General features: G+C 46.2%; 1 pseudogene; it reads left to right on the top strand.

The window, feature by feature from the left end:
- The first annotated feature begins 313 nt into the window (after positions 1-313).
- The window catches only part of LOC139250448 (zinc finger protein 585A-like), a 198149-nt pseudogene continuing 184152 nt past the window's right edge, over positions 314-14310 (top strand).

Consider the following 14310-nt stretch of genomic DNA (forward strand, 5'->3'; position numbering starts at 1 on the left):
TCTGGCTGGGTTCAGCTCTGCACTCACTGGTTCCCCTCCCTCTGCTGAAGGTGCTGACTCTTGCTGGGTTCAGTTCTACACTCACTGGTTCCCCTGCCTCTGCTCTCCTGATGGTGCTGACTCTGGCTGAATTCAGTTCTACACTCACTGGTTCCCCACTCCTCCCCTGAAGGTTTTTTTTTCTCTGTTAAGTTAGTACTTAGTCTTTAAATAAAGGTTAGTTAAATCAGTTGATTGCTGAGTAGTTGCTGGGTGTGTTTTTCTAAAGTTTAGAGTTTAGTTCTATTTGATAGTTGCGAGTGTAACTAGAGGGATGGCAGGACAGCTCAGTCCCATGGATTGTGGCATGTGGGAAATCCTGGATGCTTCGTGCGGCCGGGACAACCAAGTGTGCAGGAGGTGTCTCCAGCTGCACCAACTCGAGTTCCATGTTTTGGAGCTTGAGCGGCAGCTGGGGACATTGCGGAGCATCCGTGAGACTGAGAACTACGTGGATAGCACGTTTCTAGAGGCAGTCACCCCGCAGCTTAAGAGCGTGCAGGCAGATAGGAATTGGGTATCCACCAGACAGAAGAGGAGGACTATGCAGGTAGTGCAGGACTGCCCTGAGTCCATCTCGCTCTCCAACCGGTACTCTGTTCTGAGTACTGGTGAGGGCAATGGTGGCTTTGTGAATAAGAAGAATGGAAGAGCTATAGTGGTCGGGGATACAATAGTCAGGAGAGCAGACAGGTGTTTCTGCGGCCGCAGACGTGACTCCAGGATGGTGTGTTGCCTCCCTGGTGCCAGGGTCAAGGATGTCACTGAGCAGCTGCAGGGCATTCTTGGGGGAGAGGGTGAAGAGCCAGTGGTCATGGTCCATATCGCAACCAATGACATGGGTAGGAAGAGGGATGAGGTCCTGCAGGGAGATTTTAGGGAACTAGGAGAGAGATTAAAAAGCAGGACCTCAAAGGTAGTAATCTCCGGATTACTCGGTGCCACGAGCTAGTGAGTAAAGAAATAGGAAGATAGAGCAGATGAATGCGTGGCTGGAGAGATAGTGCAGGCGGGAGGGCTTTAGTTTCCTGAGGCATTGGGACCACTTCTGGGAGAAGTGGGACCTGTACAAGCCAGAAGGGTTGCATCTCAACAGAGCCGGGACCAATATCCTTGCGGGGAGGTTTGCTAGTGCTGTTGGGGAGAGTTTAAACTAGATTGGCAGGGGGATGGGAACCTGAAAATAGGTTCAGTAGGGAGGGGATAAAGCTGGAATTAGAAAGCAAAATTAAAGAAAGTGAGTTTGAAGGAGAAAGGAAACAAGCAGGAAAAAAGGGTAAAAAAACAGATTTAAAGGCACTTTGTCTAAATGTGCGTAGATGACTTGACGGCACAAATAGATACAAATGGGTATGTTCTGATAGCCATTACAGAGACGTGGTTGCAAGGTGACCAGGACTGGGAATTAAATATTCAGGGGTGTTTGACAATCCGGAAGGACAGTCAGAAAGGAAAAGGAGGTGGGGTAGCTCTATTGATAAAAGATGGATCGCCAATAATGATAAACTATATTGGCTCATATGGTCAGTTTGGGTGGAAAAAAGGAATAATAAGGGGAAATAGTCACTGGTGGGCATAGTCTATAGGCCCCCTAACAGTAGCAACTCTGTTGGTCGGAGTATAAACTAGTGGGGGCTTGTAAAAATGGAACAGCAATAATCATGAGTGATTTTGACCTCCATATTGATTGGACATATCAAATTGGTCAGGATAGCCTTGAGGAGCAGTTCATAGAATGCGTAACGGATGGGTTCTTTGAGCAGTGTGTAACAGAACCAACCAGCGGGCAGGCTGTATTGGATCTGGTCCTGTGTAATGAGACAGGATTAATAAACAATCTCCTCGTAAAGGATCCCCTTGGAATGAGTGATCATAGCACGGTTGAATTTCAAATTCAGATGGAGGATGAGAAGTTGGATCTCAAACCAGCGTACTAAGCTTAAATAAAGGAGACTACAAAGATATGAGGGCAGAGTTGGCTAAAGTGGACTGGGAAAATAGATTAAAGTGTAGGACGGTTGATGAACAGTGGCGTACATTTAAGGAGATATTTCACAACTCTCAAGAAAAATATATTCCAGGAGAAAAGGGTGTAAAAGAAAAGATAGCCATCCATGGCTAACTAAAGAAATAAAGGACGGGATCCAATTAAAAATAAGGGCATACAAAGTGGCCAAAACTACTGGGAAGCTTTTAAAAGCCAACAAAGAATGACTAAAAAATGATTAAGAAAGAGAAGATAGACTATGAAAGTAAACTAGCACAAAATATAAAAACAGATAGCAAGAGTTTCTACGGTATATAAAAAGGAAAAGAGTGGCTAAAGTAAATGTTGGTCCCTTAGAGGACGAGGCCAGGGAATTAGTAATGGGGAACATGGAGATAGTAGAAACTCTGAACAAATATTTTGTCAGTCTTTACGGTAGATGACACAAACAATATCCCAACAGTGGATAGTCAATGGGCTATCGAGAAGGGAGGAACTTAACACAACCACAATCACTAAGGAGGTGATACTCAAGAAGATAATTGGACTAAAGGCAGATAAATCCCCTGGACCCGATGGCTTGCATCCTGGGGTGTTAAGAGAAGTAGCAGCAGTGATTGTGGATGCATTGGTTGTAATTTACCAAAATTGCCTGGATTCTGGGGAGGTCCCAGCAGATTGGAAAACTGAAAATGTAACTCCCCTATTTAAAAAAGGAGGCAGACAAAAAGCAGGAAACTATAGACCAGTTAGCCTAACATCTGTGGTTGGGAAGATGTTGGAGTTCATTATTAAAGAAGCAGTAGCGGGACATTTGGAAAAGCATAATTTGGTCAGGCAGAGTCAGCATGGATTAATGAAGGGGAAGTCATGTTTGACAAATTTGCTGGAATTCTTTGAGGATATAACAAACAGGGTGGATAAAGGGGAACCAGTGGATGTGGTGTATTTGACTGCCAGAAAGCATTTGACAAGGTGCCACATAAAAGGTTACCGCACAAGATAAAATATGGAGTTGGGGGTAACATATTAGCATGGATAGAGGATTGACTAACTAACAGAAAACAGAGAGTCAGGATAAATGGTTCATTCTCGGGTTGGCAATCAGTAACTAGCGGGGTGCCGCAGGGATCAGTGCCGGGACCCCAACAATTTACAATCTGTATTAACGATTTGGAAGAAAGGACCGAATGTAATATAGCCACGTTTGTTGACGATACAAAAATGGGAGGAAAAGCAATGTGAGGAGAACGCAAAAAATCTGCAAAAGAACATAGACAGGCTAAGTGAGTGGGCAAAAATTTGGCAGGTAGAGTAAAATGTTGGAAAGTGTGAGGTCATGCACTTTGGCAGAAAAAAAAATCAAAGAGCAAGTTATTATTTAAATGGAGAAAAATTGCAAAGTGCTGCAGTACAGCGGGATCTGGGAGTACTTGTGCATGAAACACAGTTATACTTGCTACAGTTATACAGGGTATTAGTGAGGCCACACCTGGAATACTGCGTGCAGTGTTGGTTTCCATATTTACAAAAGGATATACTTGCTTTGGAGGCTGTTCAGACAAGGTTTACTGGGTTGATTCCGGAGATGAGGGGGTTGACTTATGAGGCAAGTTTGAGAAGGTTGGGCCTCTACTCATTGGAATTCAGTAGAATGAGAGGTGATCTTATCGAAACGTATAAGATTTTGAGGGGGCTTGACAAGGTGGATGCAGAGAGGATGTTTCCACTGATGGGGGAGACTAGAACTAGGGGGCATAATCTTCGAATAAGGGATCGCCCATTTAAAACTGGGATGAGGAGGAATTACGTCTCGGAGCGTTGTAAATCTGTGGAATTCGCTACCTCAGAGAGCAGTGGAAGCTGGGTCATTGAATAAATTTGAGACAGAGATAGACAGTTTCTTAACTGATAAGGGATTAAGCAGTTATGGGGAGTGGGCAGGGAAGTGGACCTGAGTCCATGATCAGATCAGCCAATAATGTATTAAATGGCGGAGCATGCTCGAGAGGCCATATGGCCTACTCCTGCTCCTATTTCTTATGTTCTTGTGTTCCCCTCTCTCTCCTCCCCTTAAGTGCTGATTCTAGCTTGTTTCAGTTCCTCTCACGGGTTCCCCTCTCCCCCTCTGAAGATGCTGACTCTGTCTGGGTTCAGTTCTATACTCACTGGTTTCCCTCCCTCCCATCTGTCCCCTCCCCTTCAGGTGCTAATTCTGGCTGGGTTCAGTTCCACACACACTGGTTCCCCTTCCCTGATGGTGCTCACTCTGGCTGGGTTCAGTTCCACACACACTGGTTTCCCCCTCCACCCCTGTAGACACTGACTCTGGTGGGTTCAGCTCCGCAGTCATTTGTTTCCCTCCCTCCCCCTCTCTTGAAGGTACTGACTCTGGCTCGGTTCAGTTCCACACTGACATCATTCACTTCGTGCCTGCACCAAGATGGCCACGCATGCGCTGTGCTACTCACTGAATCAAGATGGCAGAGCGCTGAACCTGCCTTCCTGCACCAAGATGGCCACCATTAGCCTGGGCCTGTGAGAAAGCCCCCAAGATGCAACCACCGATATTCCGGTTATTATTCTGGGCTTGCAGCGGGCACTGGTTGTGAATGATGTTAGTGTCGAAGAGAAACCAGCCAGAGTCAGCACATTCAGGGGAGGAGAACCAGTGAGTGTAGAACTGAACCCAGCCAGAGTCAGCACATTCAGGGGAGGAGAACCAGTGAGTGTAGAACTGAACCCAGCCAGAGTCAGCACATTCAGGGGAGGAGAACCAGTGAGTGTAGAACTGAACCCAGCCAGAGTCAGCACATTCAGGGGAGGAGAACCAGTGAGTGTAGAACTGAACCCAGCCAGAGTCAGTACCTTCAGGGGAGGAGAACCAGTGAATGTAGAACTGAACCCAGCCAGAGTCAGCACATTCAGGGGAGGAGAACCAGTGAGTATAGAACTGAACCCAGCCAGAGTCAGTACCTTCAGGGGAGGGAGAGGGAGGGGAACCAGATTCAGCAACTTCAAGGGAGGAGAGGGAGAAGAACCTAGCCAGAGTCAGCACCTTCATGGGAGGGAAATGGAGGGGAACCATTGAGTGTGGAACTGAACCAAGCCAGAGTCAGCACATAGAAACATAGAAAATAGGAGCAGGAATAGTCCATTCAGCCCTTCGAGTCTGCAACACCATTCAATATGATCATGGCTGCTCCTCTATCTCAACATCATAATCCCGCTTTTTCCCCATACCCCTTGATGCCTTTTATTTCTAGAAATCTATTTGTCTCCCTCTTAAATATTTTCAGTGACTTGGCCGCCACAGCCTTCTGTGGTAGAGAATTCCACAGGTTCACCACCCTCTGATTGAAAAGATTTCTCCTCATCTCAGTCCTAAATTTCCTACCCCGTATCCTGAGACTCTGACCCCTTGTTCTAGACTTCCCATTCCAGGGGAAACATCCTCCCCACATCCATTCTATCCAACCCAGTCAGAATTTTATACGTTTCAATGAGATCCCCTCTCATTCTTCTAAACTCTAGTGAATACAGGCCTAGTCGACCCAAGCTCTCCTCATACAACAGTCCTGCCCTGCCATGCTCTCCCTCTATGGCAAGTATATCCTTTCTTAGGTAAAGAGAGCAGAACTGCACACAATACTCTAGGTGCAGTCTCACCAAGGCCCTGTATAACTGTAGTAAGACATCCTTGCTCCTGTACTCAAATCCTCTTGCAGTGAAGGCCAACATACCATTTGCCTTCCTAACTGCTTGCTACACCTGCATGTTTGCTTTCAATGACTGGTGTACAAGGACACCCAGGTCCCTCTGTACATCGACACTTCCCCTGCCATCACCATTTAAAGAATACTTTGTCCTTATGTTTTTCCTACCAAAGTGGATAACTTCACATTTATCCACATTACACTGCATCTGCCATGTGTTTGCCCACTCACTCAACCTATTCTCAATCGCCTTGCAGCGTCTTTGCATCCTCCTCACAACTCACAATCCCACTTTGTTTTGTGTCGTCAACAAACTTGGAAATATTACATCTGGTTCCCTCATCCAAATCATTTATATATATATTGTGAATAGCTGGGACTCAAGCACTGATCCCTGTGGTACCCGACTAGTCACTGCCCGCCACCCTGAAAAAGACCCGTTTATTCCGACTCTCTGTTTCCTGTCAGTTAACCAATTTTCAATCCATGCCAATACATTACCCCCAATCCTATGTGCTGTAATTTTACACACTGACCTCTTCTGTGGGACTTCATCAAAGGCCTTCTGAAAATCCAAATACACTACATCCACTGGTTCTCCCTTATCTATTCTATCAGTTACATCCTCAAAAAACTCCAATAGGTTGCCAAACATGATTTTCCTTTCATAAATCCATGTTGACTTTGTTTAATCCCGTTGATATTATCTAAGTGTGCCGTTATTACATCCTTCATAATAGACTCCAGCATTTTCCCTACTACTGATGACAGGCTATCAGGTTTGTAGTTCCCTGTTTTCTCTCTCCCTCCTTTTTTTAGATCGTGTGGTTACATTTGCCACCCTCCAATCTGCAGGAACTGTTCCATAATCTATAGAATTTTGTAAGATGACAACCAATGCATCTACTATTTCCATGGCTACCTCGTTTAGTACTCTGGGATGCATGAGGCCCTGGGGATTTATCTGCCTTCAGTCCCATTAGTTTCTCCAGCACTATTTTCTTCCTAATAATCATTTCCTTTAATTCCTCTTGCTCACTAGACCCTTGGTTCCTTGCATTTCTGGGATGTTATTTGTGTCCTCTTCCATGAAGACAGAACCAAAGTATTTATTGAATTGTTCTGCCATTTCCTTGTTCCCCATTAAAAATTCTCCCATTTCTGTCTGTAAAGGACCTACATTTTTCTTTACTAATCTTTTTCTTTTTACGTACTTGTAGAAACTTTTGCAGTCAGTTTTTATGTTCCTTGCAAGTTTACTCTCATACTCTATTTTTCCCCTCTTAATCAATCCCTTGGTCCTTTTTTGCTGAATTCTAAACTGCTCCCAATCCTCAGGCTTGCTACTTTTTCTGGTAACTTTGTATAACTCCTCTTTGGATCTAATACTATCCTTCATTTATTTATTTAGCGATGGTTGGCTACTTTTCCTTTTGTGTTTTTACACCAGAAAGAAATGTATAACTGTTGCAATTCATGCATTCGTTCCTTAAATATTAGCCATTGCCTATCCACCATTATGCCTTTTAATGAATCTTCCCAATCTATCATAGCCAATTCATTCCTCATACCTTCATAGTTTCCTTTGTTTAGATTTAGGACCCTAGTTTCGGATTGGACGACTTCACTTTCCATCTTAAGAAAGAATTCAATCATGTTATGGTCACTCTTCCCTAAAGGACTGTTAATTAACCCCTTCTCATTACACAATACCCAATCTAGGATAGCCTGTTTCCTGGTAGGCTCCTCAATATACTGATCTAAAAAACCATCTCTCGGAGCACCTTCAGGGGAGGTGAGGGAAGGGAACCAGTGAGTGTAGCAGCCAGAGTCAGCACCTTCAGGTGAGGGGATGGAGGGGAACCAGTGAGTATAGAACATACCCAGCCAGAGTCAGCACTTTCAGAGGAGCAGAGGGAGGATAATCAGTGAGTGTGGAATTGAACCCAGCCAGAGTCAGCATCTTAAAGGGAGGAGAGAGATGGAAGGGAGGGGTACCAGTGATTGTAGAACTGATTCCAGCCAGAGTCTGCACTTTTTTACGGGAGGAGAGGGAGGGGAACCAGTGAGTGTAGAACTAAACCCAGATAGAGTCGGTGTCTTCAGGGGAGGAGAGATAGGGGAGCCAGTGAGTGTGGAACTGAACCCAGCCAAAGTCAGCACCTTTCGGAGAGGGGACAGAGGTTAGGGAGCAGAAGCAGTGATTGGAGAACAGAACCCAGCCAGAGTCAGCACCATCAGGGGAGGAGAGAGATGGGAGGGATGGGAACCTGTGATTGTTGAACTGAACCTAGGCAGAGTCAGCACCTACAGGAGCGGAGAGAGAGGGGAACCAGTGAGTGTAGAACTGAACCCAGCCAGAGTCAACACCTTCAGGGGAGGAGAGGGAGGGGAACCAGTGAGTGTGAAATTGAACACAGCCAGAGTCAGCACCTTAAGAGGAGGGGCAGATGGGAGGGAGGGGTTCCAGTGAGTGTAGAACTGAACCCAGCCTGAGTCAGCACCTCAGGAGAGGAGAGGGAGGGGAACGAGTGAGTGCAGAGCTGAACCCAGCCAGAATTGGTGGTGAAAACTGGAAGTGGAGCAGAAACAGTCTAGAGATGTGCGATGATTTGGATTTCAGCACATCAGGAGGGATAATGTGTGGGACAGGGATTTACAGCTTTGGAAGAACAAGAGAGGAAAGAATGTTCCATGGAAACTAGATGTGTCTATTCTAAATTTCTGCCTTGTACTGACAGTGATGAGTTTTGTTATCTCATTTTACAGTGTATTAGAAGGGGAGATTTTCAGACAGGAAACACAAGATCTGACGTAGTCAATCGATTCATCAGGACCTGAATATCATCGGCCTTTGAAAGTGGAAGGAGAAATGTTTGTGCTGCCTGTGGAAATGATTTCAAATATCAGTGTGACTGGAAAAGCACCGAGATGCATACACACCCGAGTGAATGTTCCAGTGCACTGACTGCAGAAAGAGCTTTAACCAGTTCAACAGCCTGAAAAACATTGCACCATTCACAGCGCAGAGAAACTGTAATCCTGTTGTGTGTGTGGACGAGGCTTCAACTGATCGTCCAACCTGGAGAATCACAAGGATACCCGCACCCTGGTGAAACCGTGGAAATGTGGTGACTGGGAAGTTATTCAGATCACCGTCTGTGCTGGAAATTCATCGACGCAGTCACACCGGGGAGAGGCCGTTCACCTGCCCTGTGTGTCGGAAGCGATACACTCAGTCATCCCAACTTGTAACTCACCAGCGAGTTCACACTGGGGAGAGACCGTTCACCTGCCCCGAGTGTGGGCAGCGATTCACTCAGTCATCCCACCTGCAGTCACACCAGCGAGTTCACACTGGGGAGAGACCGTTCACCTGCTCTGAGTGTGAGAAGGGATTCACTTGTTCATCCGACCTGCTGAAACACCAGCGAGTTCACACTGGGGAGAGGCCGTTCATCTGCTCACAGTGTGGGAAGGGATTCACTTGTTCATCCAAGCTGCTGAAACACCAGCGAGTTCACACTGGAGAGAGACCGTTCACCTGCTCTGAGTGTGGGAAGTGATTCACTGGGTTATCCGACCTGCTGAGACACCAGCGAGTTCACACTGGGGAGAGGCCATTCACCTGCTCTGAGTGTGGGAAGTGATTCACTGGGTTATCCGACCTGCTGAGACACCAGCGAGTTCACACTGGGGAGAGGCCGTTCACCGGCTCTGAGTGTGGGAAGTGATTCACTGGGTTATCCGACCTGCTGAGACACCAGCGAGTTCACACTGGGGAGAGGCCGTTCACCTTGAGTGTGGGAAGCGATTCACTCAGTCATTACACCTGCTGAGGCAACAGCGAGTTCACAAGTGACTGCAGGGTTTGGAATCTGCTGTTATTGCTGCTGTTAATCACATCCCGACTGAACCATGTTCATTCTGACAGTTGGGGTTTGTTTCTGCTGATGTTAATCACCCTATAACTGGACTGATCTTTAATATTCTGGATATATTGCTGATTGTGTTCTCGGGGCTGCAGTGTCCATTTAAGAAATGCTGCGTGTTATCTTTCCCCTTAATTCAGCAACTCTCAGCAGAAATTTAGTTCTCAAAAAAATTATGAACTTTTACGTTGATCCTAAATTGATCTTTGTTACAAATCTACAATAGTGTGTGAAAGTTTCTACTGAATAAAATCTCCAATTAGAAAGAGCTTGCTGACAATTCTTACTGACTTGCACATTACACACAGTGGCCCCTCCATTATCCACCAGAAAGAAGGGGAATGGGAATTGGTGGGGAATCAGTGTCCCCAAATGTTGTCCCTCCCGTCTGGTGCAGCAATCCCCTCGGGAATGGAGACAAGTCCAGACCAAAACTGTGTGCAGTACTCCAGGTGTGGTCTTACCAACGCCCTGTACAGGTGTAGCAGGACTTCCCTGCTTTTATACTCCATCCCCCTTGCAATAAAGGCCAGCATTCCATTTGCCTTCCTGATTACTTGCTGCACCCGCATAAGGAGCGGCGTGCAGCCCAGGGTGCAGTATGGGGGCCCCGACCTGCGAGAAATCATCAGCGGCAGGTCGGGGCCATAAAAGGAGCGGCGTGCGACCCAGGGAGCAGCGTGGAGGCATTCCACTACAAGGTCCAGCGTGAGCTGGTGCAGGAGGGTGACGGCAGCGAGGTTCAAATCGGTGATTGGAGCGTGGGCAGATGCAGCAGGAGCGGCGAGAGACTGTGGAGGTATGTGATCGGGGCGCAGGGGCGGCGTGAGTTTGGGGCCTGAGACCTAGGGCAGTATGGGCCAGCCCACACTGCGATATGTGTGCACACTAGGTCCATGCAGCAGAACTGGTCTCCAGTTGTCTTGGGTAATCCTTGCCACTGGACCAAGACCTAGCTCTGTCAAGCCACACAGCCACCACACGTTAAAAAAATCCACGCACAAGCATCTTCCACCCTCCAGGATGTAGTTCGGGTTCTTTATTCGAAACACCTGTGAACTCGGCCTTTTTTTTGGCGTGGAAGCAAGTCATCCTCGTTTCGAGGGACTGCCATGATGATGATGATGATAATCACATCCCGACTGAGCCATGTTCATTCTGACAGTTGGGGTTTGTTTCTGCTGATGTTAATAACCCTATATCTGGGCTGGACTTTAATATTCTGGATATGTTGCTGATGGTGTTCTCGGGGCTGCAATGTCCATTTAAGAAATGCTGTGTGTTATCTTTCCTCTTAATTCAGTAACTTGCAACAGAAATTGGTTTGCAATGAAATAAAGAACTTTTACTTTAATCCTAATTGATTTTTGGTACAAAATCTTCAATAGTGTGTGAACCTTTCCACTGAATAAAATCTCTAATTAGAAAGAGCTTGCTGACAATTCTTACTGACTTGCACATTACACACAGTGGCCCCTCCATTAACCACCAGAAAGGGGAATGGGAATTGGTGAGAAATCAGTGTCCCCAAATGTTGCCCCTCCGGTCTGGTGTAGCAATCCCCTTGGCATGGGAATGGAGACAAGTCCAGACCAAAACTGTGTGCAGTACTCCAGGTGTGGTCTTACCAATGCCCTGTACAGTTGTAGCAGGACTTCCCTGCTTTTATACTCCATCCCCATTGCAATAAAGGCCAGAATTCCATTTGCCTCCCTGATTACTTGCTGTACCTGCATGCTAACTTTTTGAGTTTCATGTACAAAAAGCCTCAGATCCATCTGTACTACAGCATTTTGTAATTGTCCCCATTTAAATAATTAAAAAAAAAATTTCCTACCAAAGGAGATAACCTGACATTTTACCAGATTGTAGTCATCTGCCAGATTTTTGCCCACTCACTGAGCCTATTTATATCCCTTTGTAAATTCTTTGCATCCTCTTCACAACTTACTTTCCCACCTATCTTTGTATCATCAGCAAATTTGGCTACATTACACTCGGTTCTTTCATCTAAGTCATTAATATCAATTGTAAATAGTTGAGGCCCCAGCACTGATCACTGTGGCACCCCACTAGTTACAGTTTGCCAACCTAAAAATTATCCATTTATCCTGACACTCTGTTTTCTGTTAGTTTGCCAATCCTCTATCCATGCTGATATATTACCCCCAACCCAGTGAACTCTTAGCTTGTGAAGTAACCTATTGTGTGGCACCATATGGAATGCTTTCTGTGAATCCAAATATACGACATCAACTGGTTCTCCTTTATGCACTCTGCTTGTTACATCCTCAAACAACTCCAGCAAATTTGTCAAACATGATTTCCCTTTCATAAAACCATGCTGACTCTGCTTGACTGCAATATGATTTTCTAAATGTCCTGCTTCTACTTCCTTAATGCTGGACTCCAGTATTTACCCAATGATAGAAGGCAGGCTAACTGGTCTATAGTTTCCTGCTCTCTGTCTCCCTCCTTTCTTAAATCAGGGTGTGACATGTGCGGTTTTGCAATCCGCTGGGACCTCTCCAGAATTCAGGGAATTTTGGTAGATTACAACCGATGCATCCAATATTTCTGCAGCCACTTCTTTTAAGACCCTAGGATGCATGTCATCATGTCCGGTGGACTTGTCCACCATGAGTTCCATTAGTTTGATTAGTACTTTATCTCTAGTATAGTGACTGTTTTAAGTTTCCCCCACCCCCACACCCCGCAATAGCTCCTTGATTATCAACTATTGGGATGTTTTTAGTGTCCTCTACTGTAAAGACCGACACAAAATATTTGTTCAAAGTCTCTGCCAATTCTGTTTTTCCCCTTATTAATTCTCCAGTCTCATCTTCTAAGAGACCAATGTTTACTTTAGCTACTTGTTTCCTTTTTATATACCTGTAGATGCTCTTACTGTCTCTTTTTATATTTCTTGCTAGTTTGCTCTCATCTGCTATCTTTTCTGTCTTTATCATTTTTTAGTCGTCCTTTGCTGGTTTAAAAAATGTCCCAATCCTCTGGCCTTCCACTGTCCTTTGCAGCATTGTATGCTTTTTTCAATTTGATACCATCCTTTACTTCCTTAGTTAGCCAGGGATGGTTCATCCTTCTCTTAGCATCTTTATTTCTCATTTGAATAAATCTTTCCTGAGAAGTTATGAAATATCTCCTTAAATGTTTGCCATTGCGTTTCTACAGTCTTACCCTTCAACATATTTTCCCAGTGCAATTGGTGTCAGTGACAAGGGTTGGCTTATATCACATGGGAGGAGCTTGGTGTCAGTGACTTCTTTGACCTGACCAAGGCCTTTGACACTGTCAACGGTGAGGGATTATGGAGTGTACTCTGCAAATTCGGCTGTCCATATGCCCAATACGAGACTCCCAAAGCAAGCGCTCTGCTCGGAGCTTTGACACGGTAGGGACAAAGGGTGGGCGGGGCTTCAGGGTGTCTCAGTTTGATTGGACCACATGTTTGTGCCCAGGTCAGTGGCCCCTGAAAGGGAGCCTTGTTGTGCTGATTGTTGTCTGGTGACCCTGGGCTAGCCCGGGCTCACCCTATTGGGCCAGCCCTGGCTCACCCTATTGGGCCAGCCCTGGCTCACCCTATTGGGCCAGCCCTGTCTCACCCTATTGGGCCAGCCCTGGCTCACCCTATTTTTGCCAGCTCTGGCTCACCGTATTTGGGCCAGCCCCGGCTCACCCTATTGGGCCTGCCCCGGCTCACCCTATTGGGCCAGCCCGGGCTCACCCTATTGGGCCAGCCCGGGCTCACCCTCTTGGACCAGCCCGGGCTCACCCTCTTGGGCCAGCCCGGGCTCACCCTCTTGGACCAGCCCGGGCTCACCCTCTTGGGCCAGCCCGGCACACTCTCTTGGGCCAGCACAGGCTCGCCCTATTGAGCCAGCCCGGCAGAGAAAATCAGTAGCTCATTCATTTTATTCTCACTCTCTGCACAGCAGGTGCAAAACTGAACCAAACCATGTAAGCTGAAAATGCATCATCACAGTCACACTGGGAAGAGGCTGTTCACCTGCTCTGAGTGTGGGAAAGGATTCACTCAGTCATCGAACATGCTGAGGCAGCAGAGAGTTCACACTGGGGAGAGGCCATTCACCTACTCTATGTGGGAAGGGATTCACTCTGTCTTCCAACCTGCTGAGACTCCAGCGAATTGACAAGTGACTGCAGAGTTTGGATTCTACTGTAATTGCTGCTGTTAATTGAATCCTGACTGAATCATGTTCATTCTGTCAGTTGGGGTTTGTTCTGCTGATGTGAATAACCCTATAACTGGGTTGGAGTTTAATATTTTGATATTTTAAACAACAGAGCGTGTCGATATTTGATGTCTCCAAGATAAGAGGAGATTAAATTATGTCCTGTTACCAATTGTTCCATTTTGGGCCTTTTGTCCTTTCTAACTCTAGATTATTTCAGTTCTCATATCTTTGGTTACTCTCAGGAACAAGTCCCAGTACTCCTTACCTTCCAGAGTCCTTGCCTTGGTATCGAAGGAAGGTGTCGGTAACACGCCCGGGATCACTAAACACAAAACCCGGTGTGTTAATCACTTTCAGATATGCCCCACAGCATCTCTCCTTCAATGTGTGAATGGAGCATCACGCCTGCAAACCTGGTT

This window comes from Pristiophorus japonicus, unplaced genomic scaffold (genome assembly GCF_044704955.1).
Source record: "Pristiophorus japonicus isolate sPriJap1 unplaced genomic scaffold, sPriJap1.hap1 HAP1_SCAFFOLD_375, whole genome shotgun sequence".
NCBI classification, from domain to species: Eukaryota; Metazoa; Chordata; class Chondrichthyes; family Pristiophoridae; genus Pristiophorus; species Pristiophorus japonicus.